Source organism: Lathamus discolor, chromosome 4 (genome assembly GCF_037157495.1).
Source record: "Lathamus discolor isolate bLatDis1 chromosome 4, bLatDis1.hap1, whole genome shotgun sequence".
NCBI classification, from domain to species: Eukaryota; Metazoa; Chordata; class Aves; order Psittaciformes; family Psittacidae; genus Lathamus; species Lathamus discolor.
The window spans coordinates 53413487-53437839 of NC_088887.1; positions in this window are offsets into that span (position 1 = coordinate 53413487).

The following is a 24353-nucleotide window of genomic DNA, read 5'->3' on the forward strand; positions in this document are numbered from 1 at the left end:
AATGAAGTCATCTTTAAGCAGGCAAAAGCTTTACTTCAGTGAAAGTTTCTTATCACTGTTGATACACAATCACACAGCTGACAATGGGCCAGGAACAAATATTTCCCTTAACTAATCAAGTGAAAGCTTGAATGTACATCATAGTTTATACCGCTCTTTGTTCTATTAATGGTACAGAATGTAAATGTGTAACTTGAAACATGGCATAGTTTTCTGGTAAGAATTCACTTGAATACAAGTATTCCACATACTACATTTTTTAAACATCTTCACTAATGAACTAATATTCCTCAAGCTGTTTAAGCATATGGAGGTCATTACTTACGGTTGAGTTTATAGAAGGGTTGCTGCTTTCCATCCATAGCTCTTGTAAAGTGAGATGGGCTGTGGAGGAGCCTCTGAAGTGCCTGTAGACTTCACATGTAACAGCCAGAAGGTTTTGCTGGTTTATGTGTTTGCTTAATAGTCCCAAGGGGCAATAAAAGTGAAACAGGTTATAAAATATAACATATGGACAAATTTGCTGTTGCAGCAGGTATGGATTATATAATGACAGACATCAAATATCTGAAATGAAAGGATCATCAGCTAAGTACCCAGTCACTCTGTGATACTGGCTCTTAGAGTTTATATGAGCTCTGCTTGAATAATTAACATTTATCCACAGACAAGATATCTGTAAGTTTGTCCTTAGATTTGCATTTGTCCCCATGGACTGATCTCCTACCTGCTAACCCAGTCTGAAAGCGTGGGTGTGCATTTGTAGCTAAGTCAATTCATATCTCAGCATTTACGTAAATAAAACGGCTAACGCACTGTAGGGCCAGCAACAAAATTGACTCTGGCCTGTTTCAGAATTTTGCTTTCAAATGCATCTGTGTTTGTACTGCAACTCCAGATTGGCAATGGACAGGATGCTTAAAGTCAACTTGGAGTGGAATCCATACCTTTTTCTACCTTTTTTTCACCTCCTGTATAATATTCTTATCATTTACTGTAATGAAATTGGGAAAAAAAAAAAAATCAGGCAAACATACCCGTAAAATTTTGGCTGTTTAGGGTTCTTTTTTTATTTGTATCTCGAGCATGGCAGAAAAAAATTAGGAATTGTTTTTTTTATTTTCCTTTGTTTTCTGTTTAATTTCCTTGAAAGTACATCATTTTACAGTTTTGTAGCAATTATGCCGTTATTTTTTTATTCCTGCAATTTTTCAACTTCAAAATTGATACTGTAAATTCCGCTGGGTCTATGGATTAAACACATGCTTAAGGTGAGCATTTAATCAGACGTTTTGCTGAATTTGATATTTAATTGCTATTTTTTTTTCAGCAAAATTTTATTTACATCCCAGTTTATTTAATACTATTTATTTAAAACCTATCTATTTAGGTTTTTAATGTAAGATTTCACTTGCAGGAAAATCTCTGAGGAGTTACCTACATGAAAGCATTGTGGTAGGACTAATTATTAAGAACTCAGAGATAAAACCAAACAGGGAGCAATAAAACAGAAACCCTATGTATTTCTTCTGGAGTTCTTCCTGTTCTAAGAGAGGTTAAGTGTACAAAAAACATTATTTCATCCACGATCTTCTTCCGTATCAGTTTTCTCTCATGTACTGTGAACTAACTTTACAGTTGGTAAAAGCAAGAAGGGGGCATGTGGTTTTTGTTGGTTTGGTTTGTGTTGGGTTGGGTTTTTTTTACAATCAAAGTCTGCTTGACACTGTCCCACGCGACATCCTTCTCTCTAAATTGGAGAGATATCAATTTGATGGATGGACCACTCGGTGGATAAAGAACTGGCTGGATGGCTGCACACAAAGAGTTGTGGTCAATGGCTCGATGTCAGGCTGGAGACCGGTAACGAGTGGTGTTCCTCAGGGATCGGTGTTGGGACCGGTCTTGTTTAACATCTTTGTCAGTGACATGGACAGTGGGATTGAGTGTGCCCTCAGCAAGTTTGCCGATGACACCAAGCTGTGTGGTCCGGTTGATACGCTGGAGGGAAGGGATGCCATCCAGAGGGACCTTGACACGCTTGTGAAGTGGGCTGATGCCAACCTTATGAAGTTCAACCATGACAAGTGCAAGGTCCTACACCTGGGTCAGAGCAATCCCAGGCACGGCTACAGACTGGGCAAAGAGATTCAGAGCAGTCCTGCAGAGAAGGACTTGGGGGTGCTGGTCGATGAGAAAATGAACATGAGCCGGCAGTGTGCGCTTGCAGCCCAGAAAGCCAACTGTATCCTGGGCTGCATTAAAAGGAGTGTGACCAACAGGTCGAAGGAGGTGATCCTGCCCCTCTACTCTGCTCTTGTGAGACCTCACTTGGAGTATTGTGTGCAGTTCTGGTGTCCTCAACATAAAAAGGACATGGAACTGCTGGAACAAGTCCAGAGGAGGGCCACGAGGATGATCAGGGGACTGGAGCACCTCCCATATGAAGACAGGCTGAGGAAGTTGGGGCTTTTCAGCCTGGAGAAGAGAAGGCTGCGTGGAGACCTATTAGCAGCCTTCCAGTACCTGAAGGGGGCCTATAGGGATGCTGGGGAGGGACTCTTTGTCAGGAACTGTAGTGACAGGACAAGGGGTAATGGGTTAAAACTTAAACAGGGGAAGTTTAGATTGGATATAAGGAGGAAATTCTTTCCTGTTAGGGTGGTGAGGCACTGGAATGGGTTGCCCAGGGAGGTTGTGAGTGCTCCATCCCTGGTGGTGTTCAAGGCCAGGTTGGATGAAGCCTTGTGTTGGATGGTTTAGTGAGAGGTGTCCCTGTCCATGGCAGGGGGTTGGAACTAGATGATCTTGAGGTCCTTTCCAACCCTAACCATTCTATGATTCTATGATTCTATGAAATGGCATTATCAAAATAAAATGCACCTAATGAAAATATGAAAATTGAGAATTTACCCTTGTGGAAAAGTAACAAAACCTAAGTCTCCTTCCTAACAGAAAAGGAAAATAACTTGCAAAGGCCAAATGAAATATTTAAAAGCTTTTACCAAGGTTGGGATTTTTTGTTTTGGTTAGCTTTTTTTTTAACGATATAGAAGAACAAATATCAAAGCACAACACAGGAAAGAAATGCTGAAATTTCACAAACAAAATAATTTGAAACTATGATCTGGTTTATTAACAGCGTAAAAAAGACTTTGCATAACAAAAAAAGTGTAGTTGGTCATTAGACAAAAGCCAGCTAGCCAGATACAGACATGACTTCTGTCAAAATTCAGGAAGGCCACATGAGCTCTGCATGTATGAGATATCTTTGGCATTTCTGGATATCTGGATGGCAGACACATGCAATTGTGTGTGTTTAAGAGAAAAACTAAAGGTATTAATGAGAAAAAATAGGCAGCCACCATTTACTGTGACACTTTTTTCACTCAATTAATCTTTATGTAAGTCTATATAATTGCTTTCACTGTTGTGGTATTTGGCCTAGACTTTCCCCTGCTGATACTGGTGAAAGGCTGCTGTTCTCCCCAGGAGCTGCCAAAGAGGCACAAGGCGGGGCAGTATTGAAGGCTGCAGGTCCAGGTAGGCAAGAGAGAAAGGTACAGAGTGGGCAACCTGCAGTGCCTACAAGGGCTGCTGTAGTGACAGACAGGCTGTCCTCTTCAACAAGTACTGTCTACAGTTGAGAGGGTGCCTATGGCTCTAAGAGAGAGTAAAATAAAGAGAGAAGCTTTTTTTTTTTTTTTTTAATTTATAAGGTTTATACATTTATTTATTTATTTATTTATTTTTAGCTTCAGTTGTTCTACCAACAGGTTGTACATTTATTATCTTGAAGGCAGATGTTTGTTGAAGATCAATATTTCACTGGCAATGAGGCAGCGGCGTCTTTTCTTACTTTATCTTATACGCAAAAGTCCATTTGAATGAACACTAGACACCTTGAGTCCATAGTAATCAAATTGGATATACTGTAGACCACTTAAATGAAGGTTTTATTTTTACTGCATGCACTTCTACCTGACATTCTGTCTGTGCTTTTAGTTGAAAAAATGCTGCAAAACAGAAAACAGGCAAAGATTCTGGAGCAGCCAAGTCCATCGGCTTAGTCTTTGTGCTCTGCTAGTGTCACAGTGTGGCTTCCTTTTTTGTTGTGTGAGTAGGAATGATATTACCTTTACCTGTAATGTAGGGATACTTCCCATGCAAGTTGCCAGCAAAAAAACACCTTATTTCTTAATACCTTCTTCATGTTTCTCAATGAAATAATCTCTAGTCTGGCTTTTCTCTTTTGTAGCTCTTTATGTTACATTTGCAAAACAATACAAATATTTGTAAATACTAAAAAGAAAAAAAAGCACTCTATATTAATTTTGTACCGATGCAAATATCAGTGGAAGGACACAAAGAATCCAAATGCTGTACCTAGAAGCAAGATTAAAGTACCACTCTGTGTTGCCCAAGATAAAATCAACATTTTGGCACTACCAAGTCTGAATACCTGCAGAAGAATTCCTTACAGTTGGACACTTCACATGAACTTGCTGCCTCATTAGGGAAATATATTAAAAAAAATCTGTGCACATAAAACGTGTCCCGAAATTCCAGGTAGCTCACTTGGGTTTAATAACCTGAAGAAATTAGAAACATGCATGGAGAGATCAGAGTGTACTAAACACAAGCAAAAGCTTACATCCTCTGAAAAATACAGGTTAATCAGAAAACAAAACAAAACAAAACAAAACAAAACAAAACAAAAACAAGACAAAACAACATAACCAGGAGACTGCTTCCCAATCTTTTTGGAAGCTGAGGTGCATTATAAGAAACAGGCATAATTCTATATCTAACTAATAAATTGATAAAATTATCTTCTGCCAAAAGGAAATCTCCTGAAGAGTAGTAGTATTTTTCTGAAATATTTCAGCTGAACGATGCCATCCAAATAATTATCTGATTATGTTAAAAAAAACCCAAGAAGACTGGGATCCTACTTATTTAGGGGAATCAGTTAAGCATGTAAAAGTAATAGTCCAGTTCTATTTCCTGTGAGGCCCAAGGCAGCCACCCAGTATTGGCAAGAATAAGACAAGCTCTGCAAGACCTGGAGTAGAAATTGGCAAACATGAGGATATCACAGAGCCTCTCAAATGGCCTATATATGGGTTCTGTAGGAGCAGCCAAGTGGTCTCTGGGTGTGCTGGCTGCATAGATCAGGTCTGCCATTCCTCTTTGGGAGCTCAGAAGTGAGAACCTCCCTGTCAAACATCTCATGTCTGGTCATACAATCATAGAATCATGGAATGGTTTGTGTGACCTTAAAGATCATCTAGTTCCAAAGCCCCTGCCACAGGGGTGAGAGTTCTGACTTGTCACTCCTTGAAAGGGAAGCTAAGGAATGATGGTCATGACATTGAGATCATGGTCAGATCATGGCATGTGATGGATATGTTGATGAAGACACAGCTGCTGGCAATTTCAGGGGGACAACACACTGGGTAGAAATAAAGTTTTAAAGAAACTGCATTGTGGGCCTGCTGTGTGACAGAATGAGGCTGAGCTGATCTGACATAGCTGAAAAATCATAACCATACTATTGTTCACAGTGACCAAACCTGATTCTCCAGTGAGCGAAGGGGAACTGGAGAGAGCAGAATAGCCAGTCTTAGCGACATTACCCTAGGAATTGGCTCTTTCTCCCTTATAGGTTAGAAATCTGATGATACAAAAGAGTTCAAAGGAAATTAAAAAAAAAAAAAAAAGATAAATATCTAAATCCTTTAGCATTTAACACTGAATTTTATATTTCATTTGGCATGCTCTTGGTTTATCCAAAAGCCAAGCCAATCGTATCAAATTGAGGTTGTACCAAACTTCATAATGAATATTTTTTATAAAAAGCCTGAATCCAGAATAATCCAAAACTAAACCAGTTCCAAGAGTTTTCTATAATGTCTTAGGAATTTAAATGTTATTATCAAATTATGTAAAACATAAACACAAGACAAAGCCAATCTAATTAGAATCTATTACAATTCAAGAAGAACGATGAATATTTTCTTATGTATAGTTCCTGTCCTTAGCTTAGTAATCACGAGCTCTTTATGAAGAAAATATCATGCAATTCCCAAATATACAGTTCAAAAGAATAATCAGGGCCAAAATATATAATTTTTTGCCTTATGCGAACTCATGCACAAGTCGAAATGGGACAACCTGAAAATTAAGATAACACTATTCTAAACATGCTGTTGTATAGAAGTAAATGACAATTTTTTCATAGAGATGATGGGAAAATATCATGTGCTGTATTTGGTTGTGTTTTCACTTTTTGTGAGCCTTTGTCACTCCTTCTTTCACTAAGCATGCAGTCTATTTTCTTTACTTTATAAATCATCTGACAATCTTTCCTCAAAGAGCAGAAGAAGGAGGTTATGAATAAATTACTCCATTGCTTGTTCATAAACAACCTACTAAGTTTGAAAGAAGGCTTTCACAGCAATTTTAACTGCCAAATGTAACAGCTCATTTAAAGAGCTCTTTGGTGAGAGAATCTTAGTTTACGTGCAGCCAAAATGTTGATCCAGATTGATGAGGAGTTCTGAAAACATTGTGACAAATTCCTCTTTTATTCAACATACAAAATACAGCCTGACTGGTTACAAGGGAGTTGTGGATAAAATTTTCATAGATGTCATGGATATACATGTACACAATTCCCAGATGTTCTAATGAGAATTAGACAACAGACCTCCCTAAAAAATAATTTAAAATATCAGCTTTAAGTACTAAGTTGACTGATCATATACTATGCTGTCTCAAGTAGCAGATTTCACAGATCATACATATCACCCCAGGCTGGATAACACATGCATACTGAATAAAATACCTGCAGAGTTTCAGTTTGTAATTATATTCAAGACAGAAGCAGTATATAAGAATTATTTTTAAACATTCCATATAATTATTCTCATCTCTTAAATGTTTAAAAATATTTGTAAGCTGTAGTTTATTGAATAAGTTAATATATAATAGATACTGAAAACTCCCGGTGCAGACTAAAAAATACACAAGTAATGGGTTTGTTCTTTACTTCAAAGCAAGTTTCTGAATCCGTATGATGACAGTTTATTAACTTATAATTTGCACATAAATATATATGTGTGTACATGAAAATACAAATAAAAACATTCCAACAGGACAATGAGAATCTAGGAAATTATTAATATATAAGGACAATGGAGATCTGAGGAGAGAAAAATATGGCCATTTGACTTTTGGCTGACACTTCCAACCATATGTGACATCTCCAACCATATGTTACAAAGCATGTAAAAAATCAAATTTCGCACTTGACTAAACAACATCATGGGGAAATTTGTAATCCAATTTGTTTCTTTAAACTGAAATCAGTACATCATTTCTAAATATGATGCCATTGCATAAGGTACAAACTGATCTGGAGTTAATTCCAGTTTCATCTTTGGCAGAATTTTCCCTGTGAATCCTATGATGTATGCTGCATTTGCCAGCAGCAATAAAATTTCTTTACCATGTAGAGAACAAGCCAGAGAAAGGAAACAAAAAGTATCACTGGAGAGAAAAATACTTCTGGAAGGGAAGATTAGTTTAGTAGAAATAATCCTTTGAAGCATCACCTGGGACGAAAAATGTAGAAAGACTATGGGTCTGTCTACTGTCTGCGGCATTTTAGGTTAAGGTCAGGAGTGTAATTTTCAAACTAATTTCCAAGATGGCCTTTGATTACCACTATTTTACTTGATATTACAAGTCATTTCAGAGCACATGAACAAGGTTGCTTTCAGAATCTACACCAGAAGGCTCCTTTTTTCATGCAATCCAGCTGTGGGTCATTGAGACCTTGGGACCAGATTTAGAACAGTCCAAAGTAAATTCTTCTCCATGACTGCAGTGTGTCTATCCTCTGCACTGATTGTTTCCCTTAACTTTGTCTGCAGACAGCTATGTTTCATTTTAATTCCTGTGGGCATTCAATAGACTTTCACTTTTTTGGTGACTCACAGCAGTTCTTAACTGAAAAGTATTCAGAATTTGCACTTTCCCTGCCTTTTGGTCACATTAGTGTAGCTACTCACAAGCAGTTTAGGGTAAGACAAACCACTTTTTGCTCTCTGTCTATATATTTTTCACTCAATATGAAAACAAAATATAACAAACAAGCAATGAAGTGAAAAGGGAGGTTGTTCTGACACCAGCTTGGTTCAGGAGGGATTGTTATTCACACATTATGATGGGTAAAAGTTCTTACTATTTAGATATAATTTCTACTGGTGTTAAACTTGCTTGGTTTAATAACTGTGTTGATTCATAGATAAATACTTATATAAGTCCTGCTTATACAGAAATATGTTAATATTTATAACAAAGATGTGACTATTTAGATCTGTTTTAAAGGAAAATAAAAATACTTGCAGGATACTACTAGGTGATAAGATTTCACACACATCCCCAACTAAAATAATAATAAAACCCCAGTAGTTGTGAGAAGCTCCAGCTCATTAAAACAAACTGTTGAAGCAATTTGCAGGCAAAGCAGATGTTACACTGGTCTCGGCTGAATAGATTTAGCTGCACTTCTTCAGCCTTTTTAATCATTCAAAAAGGGAAATCATGCTTGTAGTTACTCCTTTTACAAAGCAACCCAGGCAGCTGAGTTTTTTAAAATAGAGACATGCAGTTCTGAAATAATGATTCATAGCATAATATGAGCAAGGGTTTTGGAAAAAAAGTCTTTGCTGATAACTTGCTTCTGGAAGAGTAGTGCTTTTTTTATGAACTCTGTCTTCCACATGTTTGGAAAAGAGTTAGTAGTTCCTACAGTAGTCTTTTATGTGACCTCATAAAGGAGCTGGTATTAATAGTTTTATGACTGATCATCCTAATCACTTAGCACAATAAATTATAGGTACTGTGAAAAACTCCCTTACCTAGTACATCATCTAGAAATGTTATAAAAAGTTATATTATTTGTTGTTGGAATTTCAGCTGACACCAGGTTTCAGTTGGTGATGACAGTATAAAATTTCAAGTCTTTTCATTGTCCTCCTTAGGTACTTAAATGGTTTTCTTTACTGTCATCTGAGTCTCAGAAATGTTATTATATCTTTCTCTTTCCTGGCAGTCTTGTATAAATCTTTTAGTTCCACAGTAGCACTGTACCACCTATTTTCTGGTGTGAAAAATTATGGTTTACATCAACACATCTCTGTGTAAGGAATACCTCTCTAGAAAGATGGTACAATTGAGGGATAGGGAAAATCCCAAAGGCCAGAAAAAAAATGTATTTCAATACAATTCCCTATTTTATGAAGAGTTAAAGAGAATCTTAACCCACCATACTAAGGCATAAAATATGAAACTGGTGAAACATGGTTTTAGATATCCTTGTTACGTCATTAATTTAAGCTATAGGAAACGGTCTTTGCGAAAGAGATTAAATGAAGAAACATAACAGAGCAGAGTAGACACATTATACTCAAAGACCACTTCTTTGAAATTGTGGGGAAATAGGGGAAATTAGAGATCACCTCACCATCACCTCACCCCAGTCCCACAGAGTTACATTATAACACTAAGGAAACCTTAGGGTAAAATGAAACTGCTACTTCCAGGATGGGATGTGGTTGGCAAGTAAGGGATCCACCTGATGATGGTTACCCAGGCAACCCTGCAACCTTGACATATGCTGAGAGAAACTGAGAGGAGGGTGGACTGAAGTGAAGGCTCTGTGGCCAGGTTCTGTTATACTCCCTGCAGGAGTGGTAACTTTAAAGGATAAATCACACAGCAGCTGTCAAACAAGGAAACTAGATTTGCATTTGTAAAAGCAAAGCAAGAGGATTTTACACCCATCAGTAACATAGCATGAATGACTCAAGCTCTATATAGTTAAAAAAATTGAAAGTGGTGGTCCTATGGGAAAGCCTGAATGTATACAAGGGCCTCCTACAAGGTCAGGGTGAACTACATACATCATACACACCCACTGTTTTCAAGTCAACCCTTTTGCTCAGGAAACTATGTCATGAATTGCAACACTTACTGTAACCCCTACAGTTAGAAAACAGGTCTCACTGAAACAGAGGATAATTCAGGGAGGAAGGGACCTCAGGAGGTTGTTAGTCCAGTTCCCTGACCAGACAGGGTCAGCTCTGGGGTCAGATCAGGTTGCTCAGATCTTGTCTTAGAGGTTTGAAAACCTCTAAGGAGAACTGAGAATAGGTGAAATTTGGGAATCTGTTCAACAAGGGAAAATGCTGTATTTTCCACCTGCGGAGTTATAAGTCCATGTAGCAGTGCAAGCTAGGGGCAAACAGGCTGGAAGGCAGTAAATGACCTTGGGGTCCTGGTGGGCGCCAAGTTGAACACATGCCAGCAATGTGCCAACAGCATTCTTGGTTGCATTAGGAAGAGTGTTGCCAGCAGGCTGAAGGAGTTGGTCCTTCCTCTGTACTCATCCCTGGTGAAACATATTTGGAGCTCTGGGTCCAGTGCTGGGCTCCACAGCACAAGAAAGATGGATACTTCCTGTAGTGAGTCCAGTGCAGGGCCACAAAGATGACTGAGGGATCATCTGACATAGGAGGGGCTGAGAGAGCTGGAATTGTTCAGCCTGGAAAAGAAAAGGCTCAGGAGGATCTTATGCATGAGTATAAATACCTGATGGAAGGAGTAAAGAAGTTGAAGTCAGTATCTTTTCTGTGGTGTCCGGTGACAGAACAAGAGGCAATAGGCACATGTAGAAATACAAGAATGAAGGATAAAAGTATATTACTGTCTGGATGGTCATACACAGGAACAGGCGGTGGAGTCTCCCTGCTTGGAGGCAATTCAAAACCTGACTGGACACAGACCTGAACAACCTGCTCTACCTGACCTTGCTTGGGCAAGAAGGTCGGACTAGATGATCTCCAGAGGTGCTTTGCAGCCTCAACTATTCTGTGATACTGTGATAAAGGAATATCACAGAATCACAGGATAAAAGGTTGTTTAAAGAAAGCCTCATCTCTCTCCTTACTCTGGCCTAATGGGCTGTAATACAGTTCCATTGGATGGATTCCTCTTACTGACCTTTCCAGAAATGAAAAGGTTGGGGAAGAATGATTGTACTGGTGTAGCATCAGATAGTGTTTCATATAAAATCAGAAATGCCTAAAAAGCATGGGCTTGGAAGAACATACATGCAGCCAGTATCTTAGACAACATTTATTGTCTATATATTAGGTGACATTTCAAAGGGACTTTTTTATACTGGATATAAATTTGTTACATGCAGACAGGATAGAAATAAGAAAAAGATACTCTCAGTGTCCAGACAGAACGAGTATCATCAGTCACATTCATATTTCTTGCATAAGACTGGATGATTTGCTACTGGTGCAGGAAAGGAGAAAAGGTCATTAAATGCTGGACTTTCTTAGTTGTGTTGATTACAAAAAAACCGTACCAATACTTAACCTGCCTAATAGTTCTGACTTATAGTCAGTCCCATCCAAAATACCCAAGGCAGTGGCAGAGAAATTTTCCATGTAGTGTCTTGAAGTATTGTGACTGTTGTGTACTCTAGTTTATCTTCTTCATTGTCAATAATTGCATAATTATTTTTAAGTATTTGTTTGAAACACAGGTAGGGGAATGTTTTATTTTCTGAATGAATTGTTAATGTTAGCATGAATCTGGGAGCAGTTTTAAAATCTCATTTATTAAAGAAAAAAAAACAACCCACAAAATTTGACTCTAAGTATTACTTTAAATCTTCGGTGTTTTACTATTAAACATATACAGTGCCAGAAGGCAGTTTGAATGTGGTTGAAAATTTTAAAACCAGGGTGGTGAGTTCTCAGAAAAACAAGATATCTTGTGTGAAGTCAGCCCTCATGAACTTGTATTTCAATACCAGCAAACCCCAGGTGAGGTAATAATTCCCAGTGAGCTGTGAAGGATCAGTATGGGAACTCCATTGCCAAAAGCTGATTTTAGGAAACTCAGGCAGTCATAAACCATTCCCTTCTGGCTTTAGGGAAGCCCTGAATTGTTCAGTTAGGTTTGTAAAATAGACTACATTGGATACAAGACGATATTGCATAGTACTATGTTCATAATAGAATTCAACTAAGTTACTTTTTAAAAGGCCCCCTTTAGAAGTAAGTAAAAAAAAAAAAAAGGTCTCTGAGCTGCGTATTGCAACATAATAATAACCTCACCATAAAGATTTTCTTTAGACAATGTGTTATTTAATAGTAATTAAATCTAAGTTAAAGCCAGGCAAGTTCTTTCTGATGTCATTACATCAAATTTCAGAATAATCTGTAAATCTTTGTTTAAAAGTCATAAAATGTTCACATAACAGGGAATTCTACTATGAGATTGCCATGATCATCTTCAACTGTGGAAAGGTTTCCAGAAGATACAGTGCAGAATCATGTGTCAGCTACTAATTTCAACATTTTCTACAACAATTTTATTCTATGTTCATCAGTGTGAACTTGAATAAATATAAAGCACTTCTTTTACTAATAAGGAGGGTTGCCTGAAACAGATAGGGGTGCCCTTTCAGTATTGTATTTGAGATAGTTTGAGAGGTTGGTAGAAGTGGACTGACAGTGTGGCACTAATTAGTGAAATTGAGTGTATATGGATGGGGCTGCAGCATAGTTTAGCAGATTAACATGTGAATATGTATTTCAGTATCTCCTAACCTCTCTGCCTTCATCAAGCTGCTTTCAGTAACATGCTCCACCATTACACAGACAGGAAACTTGAAAAGTTTTCATCTGAGTTATACTGCATTTCAAAATCTCGTGCATAGAGCTGGTCAGTACTGAAATCTGTTCTCTAGTGGCTAAGTAGGATGTCATTAGTGACCTGGTCTCCTCAGGGATGTGATGCTGAGGCAGGAAAATGATTCTGATAGTTTTTCAGACTTGTATCATTCATTGTGATATTGACAGTTCAAACCTGAACAGGACAATGTTTGAAGTGTTTGAATTTGCATTGTTTGAATTTACTCCTGATGATTGGACATTCCTGTGACCTTTGGAATATACTATCCCAAGAAAAATTTATTTATTTTCTTTTTTTATTAAGCTGCAGAACCACTGGCATGTGGGTTAGACTGTGAGTGTGTTATAGTGCCTTACTTTCCCAGAAGACACAGACTGAAGTGGGGCACCCAATCAATAACTAGAGGCAGCTTGAAAATCTATAGCAGTCCCACTGGCAACGTTAATCAACACCAATTTTTGTGGCAGTCTAGCAAGCAACTAAGTGAACATTCATATATATTTTTGTAACACCACATGCTGCTAGCAAACCTAAGTTATTAATAGAGATCATTGTACGGGAGCCATTCCACAGCAGATGCTTTCTTAGCACAACAGATTTAAATCTTATCAAAAGCCACCTTGCCAACTATGTTCACCTAGATTGCCCATTTGTCAAATTTTCTCATAAACACCATTATACTTTCTTCCAGAATAGTTTTTGTGCACAGAAAACACTCCCTGTAAGAAAATTTGAAGACCACACTGTTGATATTGTAATCTCTTTTCAAAATACACCTACATTGTGATCAGTACAAAACACTCAGTGATGAGTACATGGTAGGCATAGAGGCTGCTGTAGAGTGCTAAAATGTGTTCAATCCTTATTTCCTGTAACAATCCTCCTACTGTGCTAGGATAGATGCTCTTTTGGGTAGGGAACATTTTTCTCTTACTTGCTCCAGCATGATGTCCTGATGCTATCTCAAAAATAAATGGTGTTACTATGCAAGTGGTTTACTGTCTGCCATTGGATCAAAATTAACAAATCAATGGCTCATTTTGTCATGTAGGCTATCTGTGCTTGGCCTTTTTTTTTTTTTAATTTTCCTTTAGAAAAATAATTTGGCAATGGTTGTGGTATCTAATGGGAGTGGCTGAACATTAACGTTTCTGGTTCTATCAGAACTATGCTGTTCTGATAATACACTGCAGTGTTGTATCAATACAATCCATCATATCAGTCTTTTGTGTCTTATTTGGTTTATTCTTCTATTCCAAGAGGATTGGTTATGTCATTCTTAAAAAAAAAAAAAACCACCAAAAACAACAACAACAACAAAAAAAAAAAAAATAAAAACGCAAACCCACCAAAAAAAAAAAAAACTAATCATTTTCATGACATATTTTTAGGAGATTATGTCATGAAAGAACTGACATGACATTTTAATTAAGCAAACCCATATTCTACCTACCTTTCTTATCACCAGTTAAACTGAGATATGAAGAAAGGAATAAGCGTAAGACAACATTTCATAGCAAACTAATAGCAAAAGCACTAGGGTAAATCTTATTTTAAGTCTGCAGAACAAAATCAGATTATGTATTACTAAGGATTTAATGCTTAATGCCCTTTGCACCTCCAGCAGGTATCATCAGATTTTGCCAGAGGACTTAATTACATACACTAGTATTCATAAAGGCATTAGAAACCTTGTAACACTCTTGGATCACATTCTGTACCAGGGCTGATTGCTTTCTGCAGTGAATTTGTGGCAGTGATAACAAGGCTTCACAAAAGTCACCATTTTCTGAGGAAAATCAAAGACCCAGAAGAAATGTAGAGCAAGAAATACGCTGAGAAAAGTATCAGTGTTATTAAAAGTAGAGCCATGGGATCTTGGAAGAAATTGCCTGACAAGAAAGCACATAAACCTTTTGGAGAACTTAATAGAAGCCAAGGGAAGTGTTAAAGAAATTAGGACAGTAAACTGAGGTTAAAAAACAAGAGAAAGAGGCAATTAAAAAGAGAGCAAGAGCAATTAAATGGAAATCTGTGTTCTCTAGCTCATTCTAGAGGTTTCTTGAAAGACACAGAGTAAATTGGATGCTCAGCTGTACTGTGAATATACTGTGATATCTTTAAAAAACAAGCTTTGAGTCTTCTCTGTTGCAATTTAGGCCAGCTTTGATCACAGAGATAATGGGAGAATTTGAGGCTATATTAGGTTACAGCATATGCTTTGAGAATCCATTTCTGTCAGCTAGGAAGGATCTGTGGGGAGAGCTGACTTCAAGGATGATGAGAGTCAGCAGTCACAACTCCAGGATTAGAAGCTTCTAGTTAATGGGACCATATAACATCCAATAGGAAAAAAAACCCAACCATATAGATGCTTTTATAATCCATCAGCTAATCTCCTTTATTTGCTTGAAATTATGAAATTTATTTTAGAGAACACTGCTATTTCAGATGTCTTTTGTTCTTGTCAGGCTGGCTGTAAGTTACATATGATACCTGTAAAAACCCCCAATTTTTGGACAAAATGTCCATGGTGGTCTACCACTGCCTTTAGTGCAATAAGTATGATGTTATTTCCTGTTTTGAAGACACCATTGAAAATGGTTGGGACTATTTTCCACTGGTTTAATTTTGATCTCGAGAGTGTAAAGGAGAGGGAATACTTTCTTCTGAAGAGGCTGGTGATTGTAACAGATGAAGGGAAGCAACCTGAAACTGTAACAAAGACCATATTTAGTCCTTTTACTATAGGCATTTGTCTGCAAAATTCTGGTAATGTTCAGAGTCTCAGAATGTTGCTTCATTAAGTTCAATTTCTGCACATGGCAATACTGTTGTGAAAGATCATTTCAATTCTGGTATGTCTACTGACTGCAGCTGTCTGGGCCTAGTGTCATCACTTATATATTTATCATTTCAAATCCAAATTATTAGAGATCACTCTGATGTAAGCTGTGTATTAGGCAGTTTCAGATCCTACTGACAAGTGAGAGTACAGCCTGTTATACAAGCCGTGTGCTAGATGGGGAACTAGGGCAGGATTTGCTGAGGTGGGAAGATCAAGAAAGAGCTGGCTACAGACTATTAACTGTCTGCAGTGTCATGTGTGCTATGTCATGCTCTATAGGAAAGACTGCCCCAGTTCATGAGTCCTTTTTTAGTAATGTAACTGCATCTTGCCATGGATGGTACCAGACACCTGTTGGATTTATTGCAAGGAGACAGTGATTTCTTCCTGCCTCCTCAGAAAAAATCAGGATCCAAAACTGTTAAGTCTGGTTGTATAGACTTCTGAAAGACCACCATTTCTTATTAATAAAGTGGCAAAGAGTGTTCCTTGATATTAGCACCCAGTTCTCTTAATGCATCTGCCTTTCATAAGCTAGTCTCTGGTTTGCTGGCATTCAGATCATGATGTAAGAACCCATTTTTTCCTGCAGCAAGACAGGAAAGAGAGCAATACAAAGACTGTTGTTTCTTCAGGTTGTATTTTTTATTCTTTTCTGGACAGTCTTTATGATGATCCTTTTTTAAACTGATAGAAGGGTAGGTAGAAATGTGTACCTGCATAATAAACCCTTTGAGTTTATAAATCGTTTCAGAATCCTACTATCTGACCTCTTAGACCTAGCACTAACCTTATGCTTTTCTCTAAGGGACTGATTCAGCTCTGGGATAACTCACTGGGATTTAGACTTTAAGTCTCAAAGGAACTTTACTTGATATCATCACGTTGCATGTCCTGTCTGCTATGATTTTGGTCTGCTTGTTGGGTTTTAGGGTTTTTTTGTTTGTTTTCGGTTTTGTTTGGGTTTTCGGTTTTGGGGTTTTTTTGTTTGTTTTTTGTTTGGTTTTTTTGCTTTAGGCTTAGCATAACATTATATTCAAAATCTAAGATGACATTGAAGGTCAACTGAGGTCAACATATGAAAACTACAGTGACAGAAATAAACTGAGAATCCAAGTAACCAAGTAGCCTCTTAACTCTTTTACACCCCATTACTCCAATATAGAAACCACCTCTAGTCTTTAAAGCAGTCGTAACAAAGCTCCTGTACAAAATGTGGAAATAATATTAACTCTATTAAGAACAGCTTAAAATTACTTTTCCTCTGACAAGTAAGTTGTCTTGCTTCCTTTGCATCTTTCTCTCATTCTCCAAAAGGGAAAAAGATCAAAGATGTGCTAAAACAACATTCAGGCAGCCCACATTCTTACAGTAATTTTCCAGGCGCAAAACTTTCAAGTACACTTAAGCACCTTTTAACCTTGGAGCTCTTGCATTTCCCTGTTGCTTTAATGTGTTCTTAGGAAGAGAAAGAGGGAGTACTATGAATTTTTAAAAGTAATAAAAAAATCTACTTGTAAGAATGTTTCATTCATTTCAGGAATTTTTTTATTTTTTTTTTTAATTTTTAATCTCATTCCTGCAAAAGTTTTATATCCATGGGAATTGGAGCTTCAGTTTTTAATCTTGTTTTGGAATCTACAAATCTTAAACTTTTTGAGGCAATCAGGTTACAATTATTCCAAGCACAAACTTGTATGGGATACACTGTCTGGGACATGAGAGGACTTCTTTCAAGTCTTTGCTCTGCCACTGATTTACGTAATTATGTAATTATGTGTAATTGTGACTGAGCCATTTACACTTTCTTGTTCCTTTCCCCTCTAGAGTAGCTTTTTTAGCTTTATGTTCTCAAAGATTCTCATTTATCTCCATGGTTTTGGAGGTTCCAATAAAGGATGGGGTGGTGACACCAATCTAAGATGGAGTCACACTGTTTTGCTATTCACATCAATGGAAACAGGAATCAGACTTTCAATTTACATGTAGGTTAGGAATGGAAAAGCACTTGTCAATTCCCACCTTCACAGAACGACCTGATTGCCTCTGAACTGTAGTGTGGCAGGACTCACACCTGTACCAAATTCTGCTGCACTCTCCCTCTCTTTTCTGGTTTCCACTGAAATGAAACCAGATTTAAAGACTGGAAGGGACATATTCTGTACTGAGAAGTTACTGAGGAGAAAAATAACCAAATCTTTGAGATTGAACACATTCCCACTGGTAAACCTGTATTTAGCTTTACTTTGTTTTCTACTGATCTCAGCATATGTATACACATGTTCAAAACAACAGATTTTGCCATGAAAATCTGAAGCTGTAAAATCAACAATAGATCAAAATCTGGTTCCCAAGAAGATTTCTTTTTATTTCTCCTTTTTCCTTCACGAAAAACTAAAACAAATCAATCAACCAACCAAACAGAACACACACACACACAGAGATAAACTGTATATGTTATTTGTTCATATGGGTTGAGACAGGTTTTCCTGTCTGCCTTTATCAGGAATGCTTAGGAGGCCAGTGTACACTATGCAATAAGAAGTGCAAGAATGGAAAATTTTCCTTATATTTTTAGCCAGGCTGCCTAAAAAAAATGGCAGGACCACTTCTTACTTTAACCCCCAGATTCTAGAACAGATATATTCTCTAATTAAAAATATAATCTTTCTCTCAAATCCCTTGTGTACAGAAGTTTAGTTAAGAACTAACCCCTTAGGGGACGTAACAACTTCCTCCTTATACTTACATAACAATAAGTTACTGTATGGACAAGCAAATGAATCTCTGGAACATGACACTTTATACTACTAGTCAATAAACTTGAAATGCTCAGGAAAAGATTGAAAATAATTTCTCCTTTTTATTTGCATAAACCATTCCTAGCATTTCTTAGCACTGTTTCTACATAATGATCTGTTTATTCTTTGCCCAAATTTCATCAGTGAGTATAAAAATAGGCCAAAGACATAATAAATGCTGAGTTTATAGCTGGTTCAATTTCCTAACAGCACTGAAATGAAACTGTAAAAACTACCTTGCCATTAAGGAACAGACAAAACTAAAAATTACATATTATAAAAGGTATTCTAGGGATGCAACAGTTTCAGGCAGCTGTGTTTAAAGAGAGTTCTATCCTCTTTACCCATGTCAAGGAATGAGTGGGAAAACCTTACCAGAGAAATACGCAGAGCAAGCTAGTGTCAGTATTCAGAAAGAGCAAGGATGGGTATCTGACCTGTATCCTAACATGACAAAAATCTGTAGCTTACTTTCAGTGTATAATGAAATTATTATAACTGTAGTCATTTCCTTTTACAAATTATCCATGTTATATAGTTGCTGCTAATTAATGTCTATGACAGTTCTGAGCCTTGGGGTCTTATCTGAGTGCATCTTAGCTGGAACAATACTGGAAGTGGGGATCAAAAGCTGTCTAAAATACACTGCTAGCCAAGTATATGCACAGATTGGTGAGAGGAGTTGGGGCTACAAGCAGTGAAAGTGCCAGGTATCAGCAGTACTGCTGCCAGTTGACACCGTTCTTTCTTCATCCTTTAAACTGCTTAGAGGCAATTTTGGTAACTGGCAACACCTTATTATTTATTAAGAACAAATAATTATCATGCATGGCACTTCTTCTCACATAGTATTCATAGAAAAAATAAAACATTTCAAAATAACAAACCACTTTTTTTTCCCCAATATTGCTTCTTAGCCAATGAAGAATGAAAGTGTTATCCAAACTTTTGTTCAGAAATAGGAAACTAAATTCCAAAAAGGTTATGAAACTTACCCAAATATCATCAATAAAAGTTTTTCTCAAAATAAGAATTTTGAATGTGAGGCAGGTTTTCTGATTCCTTGAAAAACTTTCTTTTCACAAGGAACAGTTTGCCCAGACCAATTATGGCAAGGCTTTGTCAGGCTGGTATTACCAGATTGCAAAAGAGAAAAGAAACCACTGTGAAATGAAACATAGCAGTCCAGACTTCAGTTCTCATCAATCATATCCCATACTCTAGATTTGCAGCAAACTATGTAATTCAGTAACATCATCCAGTGTAGGAGAAGCAGCAGTAAGTAGGAAGAAAAAAAAAAGGCACTAAATAATTTTTTTTTTTTTTTTTGGGCCGGGGGTGGGTTAACTATTTATCTGTTACTCAGACATCTTTATTTCCAAAATGTGCCATGCTTGCCAAACCATGATAGACAGTTTTATTCTGAGATTCAACATTGTGTTTATTAATGTTTTGATGCCAGCATTTCTCAGTTCCATACCAGCATAAAATCTGGTTCGTCTGAAGCCCACATAATAGTTTGTATCTTAAGGGGAGAGAAGGGAAAAATGTTCCATGGAATTCAAGCAAACACATTTCTTCCTTTGTTGAAATAACCGTTATGAAGTCCCACTTGCACATATCCGACAGTGGCTTTTTTAAATGTGCATCTTCTGTCTTTATTTTTAGTGTTTTTTCCAGAAGATGTCTAGAAACAGTGCTTATATTAAACACAGATGTCAGGGTTCCAACACTAGAGAATCCGTCTGTGAACAAGTCAAAAACTCTAAAGATCATAAGGTTTGCAACAAAGCTGAGCATAATATTGCAGCAATAAATCTTCATTTGCAAAATTTACTAATTTTTTTCTTTTGACTCATATTCCACTTCTCATATTTCTTTAGTAAAAAAAGGAGAGAAAAAGACAGTATTTTTCATCCACCCAGAAAACAGAGCCAACCCCAGAAGACTCCTTTGTTTTGTGGTATGGATGAAGCTGGGACAATGTAATATTCAGATAGTAATGAAAAATCACATGCTTTTGATAAATTTCCGTACTAAATATAAAAAAGTAAACAATTATTGCAGAAACTTTGTTTTACAATTAAATCTGTATTGTAAATCCTTTGTGTACAAGTGTTTATACGTTTTGTATAATTTTTATGGTGATTAAAAATCCCAGTCAAATCAAAATTCTCAGTGTCAGAAGTTACACATAGGAAAAAGGACAAATCCTTCTCCTGAAAATGTAACAAGCTGTTTTTTTCTTTTTCTTTTTATTATAATTTAAAGACAAAATGAGATATGTATTTATTGAGTACTGAGTATTGACTTAGGCCCTGAAAGAATGGTTTAGCAGCTCCCTGACAACTGAATAGAGAAAAATGCATCCTTTTCAGGGGAAAAAAATAAGGAGGTCTTCTTATTTGCTCAGAGGACAAACTTTATCCAGTTTGAATATCTAACGGCTGTGATGTAATTATATGGTAAATATACTGGACACAGATAGGTAAAAAGCAGGAGACAAAACTATTTTCTCACACCCTGTACTGTTAAGCTGTACTGATTGGTGAGCCTTTGACACCAAAGGCAGTTTTTGCTAATTTCAGTTTATAATGGAGACATTATTTACAAAAACCCCACATCTAAACTCTTGTAAATTGATTCCGGGGGGGGGGGGGGGGGAGGGGGGATAGACTTCTTTTTAAAAAAAATTTGTTCATTTGGGTTCTTTGCCTACACTGCAGTATTTTAACTGAGGCTAACCATGAGCCCAAGCCCCAGTTCATTACAGTACTCCTCCTCTCATTTAAACTAATGACAAAAAGCTCTCTGACTTTAGGAAAGGAAGGTCAGACCCTAGGTGGGCTGCATATCACTGAGACACATGGTCCTTTCCTCATTGCACTGAGACACAGCAGCTACTCCTGAGTAGCCCATTACAGATCCAGAGAGCATTCACACTTTAGCATGCTACATGCTGTGCAGGACAACTAATTCACACCTACATTGTGAGGGAGTTAAGAATTCTGTTCCCTCTCTTGAGCAATCAATCTTGAAGACTGACTTAAGTCTGATGCAGGGCATATTCTGTAACTGCAGAGTCACAGAAATTGTCCAAAGTTGTAAAAAGTGCACAATTTTTATTTTTTGATGATAAAGGTGTCTTCGGGTTGGCTTATGAAGTTCTTTGAGTCCTATTAGCAGGGTCTTATAACTTTGTCTTTTGTTAATTACAAAGAAAACATGAAATTGAGAAAGCTTCTATATTACAGAAATAGCTGGAAGCTATTCCATCATCTGATACAACATTTTTTACTTAAAGAAAGGCAGCCAAATCTTGACTTCACCTAATTTGGCAGTGAGAGCCTCATTTAGGTCTTTTCACTTGTGTAGTGTGATCCAAAATTAACATGATTTATCAGACAGTGAGATTTATCTACTATTAAGAACCTGTCAGACACATTTTAGTCACCCTGAGCTGATTGCATGGTTAAATGTAATAATCATGTTCAGTACACAATCAGAAGATATTCACTTACAATGTATTGGTTATCCCTATTCATTTGTCCCAGATATGAAGGCAACTGACACAGTAGGTGGGACCCACATGGAGGAAACTGAACCACAGCCCTACTTTCCACTGTCTGCAGCGGAGGCTTTGACAGCTGGGTCATGTGTATAGACATTTATGTTTCACATACCCAAATTTCATCTAGCTTAACTGGGGTCTGAATTGTACCACATTTTTAAAGCTAAACTAGACCTGATTTTACAATTGGTCAGTCTCCAAACAATTACATGGTCAGAGGCTGTGTTTGGACTAATGCTAGAAATGTATACACCCTATACCATAATTCCTCAATTAGGGAAACATAAACTTTAGGCTCGACAAACCTGGTTATGATGCTTGGGAAGCTATTTGCTCAGCTAGCCATCGTTTCAATAACAAGCCAAATTAAAGATAGTGAGTTTGTTACACAGGCTACAACCCAGGTCGGTCTGAACAAGAGACAGACTTGTAACACAGAGTGCTAAAATATGACCTGGGGAGTGCTAAAACCAGAAGACAGTGCTATTATAGTAATTTTAAGCTTCTTAGTCCTATCAGTAATGATGACTTGTTCACTTGAAAATTCACTCTTGATCTGGAAAGCACCTTAGTTTTCTGCAAGCATACAGAGGAGGTGCAGTTATTTAGGAAGTCCAGACTCTATTTTGCCTTTGCGTTGCTGGGTCATGCTGATTAAGCCACGGTGCTCTTTAGGGTGCCTGTGAGTCTTCCTGCTCCCAAACTTTTTTCCAGTGTGTAAGACACCCGAGGCCATGAGGTTCAGTTCTCAGTACTACAATCAGGATTTTCAGGCAGTGCTGAGGTAAAATATATCATAATATGTTCTAGGCCTTTGGGCACACCCTCACGCTTAAAGGGTTATTTGTCTGTGGCTTGAGGCTGGACACTGTTGTAGGTGTGTCTAGTTCCTGGCCACTGGTCTCACCAGCCTTCATCCTTACCCCAACCAGTGAGGTGGCTTCTGGCAGGACCTTGGTCCTCCCCATCAGTGCAGCTTTGCCAGGGATCTATGAGGCTCTGTGCTGGCCCAGATCACTGTCTCTGTCCCAGCCTTGCTCCTTTGCTGGGTGTTGCATGGCAAGGCTTGCCTGGGGACGGCATGGTCCTACTGGATCTATGGCTGGTCTTGTATCCCAGCTGCCTCCCAAAAGGCAGCTGTCCCTTTTGGTGCTCTGACACTCGGGTATTCAACAGTGTCGTCTTTACATAGAAATAGATGCCAAGTTACTTTTAACAGCTTAAAATGAAGCATGTTAGAGAATAGCAATGGGGAAGACCATGGCAAGTAGTGTTTTAATAAGTGGTGAACCTAAATCAGTGATTGATTAGTCATATTACATTTTCCATTATCAATAAACTTATGACTTTAAATAAGCTATATATCTGTGCTGTACTGTCGATACTGAAACATTAATGGAAATATGACCTCACTAGTCCTTTGAATATTAAAAACAGTACTAAAAATATTGTTCACTGTCATTTTTCCGGTCACAAAGGAAACATGATAACTATGCCAAGGTGCTGTAATTTTTAGACTACAGGCTGTTGAAGAGTTATTGAACTGAATTTTTTTGATTCCGTATTTTTTGCTGGCTTTTTCTTTTTTTTCTTTCCATATTTTCAGTAATATCATCATTATTATGGAGGCAGAAAAAGTAAGAGGTACACAAAGATGTTGATAGTGCTCAAAATTATTTCACAATCCCTAATGTTGATATTGTATCATCTAAACCCACAAGATTGGAAGAAATACCTCAGCAAATAAGTCACATAAATAATTCCCATCTTCTACCATCACAGAGGTGAAGCCTTTAAGCTGCAAAGGGCCTCAGAGCCTCTGGTCTGTGTGTTGCTGCTGCCCTACATACAGATGACTACAGGCCACATCTGCAAACTAAAAAATTCATTGTAATATGCCAAATAAATAGGAAAGGTAAGACCAAAGATTTTCCAACTACAATAATGGAGAATTTATGTGAAAATTTTGGATAAACTGAAGATATGGACACACTTCAGGGAAAAAAAGGAGAAGAAAATCCAGGCTAAAATTCTACCACTTAAGAAGAGCTAGGACGTCTCCAACTGCAGTTTCCAGTGTTTCAGAAGAAGGTAAAATAAATATATGAAATATTGTTAAGATAGATATTCAAATTAGAAAAAGATTCCTGAATGAGGCAGATTACTTGTGAAAGTTATGAAGACTGTGATTGATGTAGTAATGTAATAGCACAAACACCCTCAGGAAAAAGCAATTGTACATTGTTGCAGATTCTGGAAACACAAATGATGTATTGCTTTGGCTTCTTACTCACGGCTACCTCTATGTACACTTACAGTCTCTTTTATCTGTGACTATAACTACTAT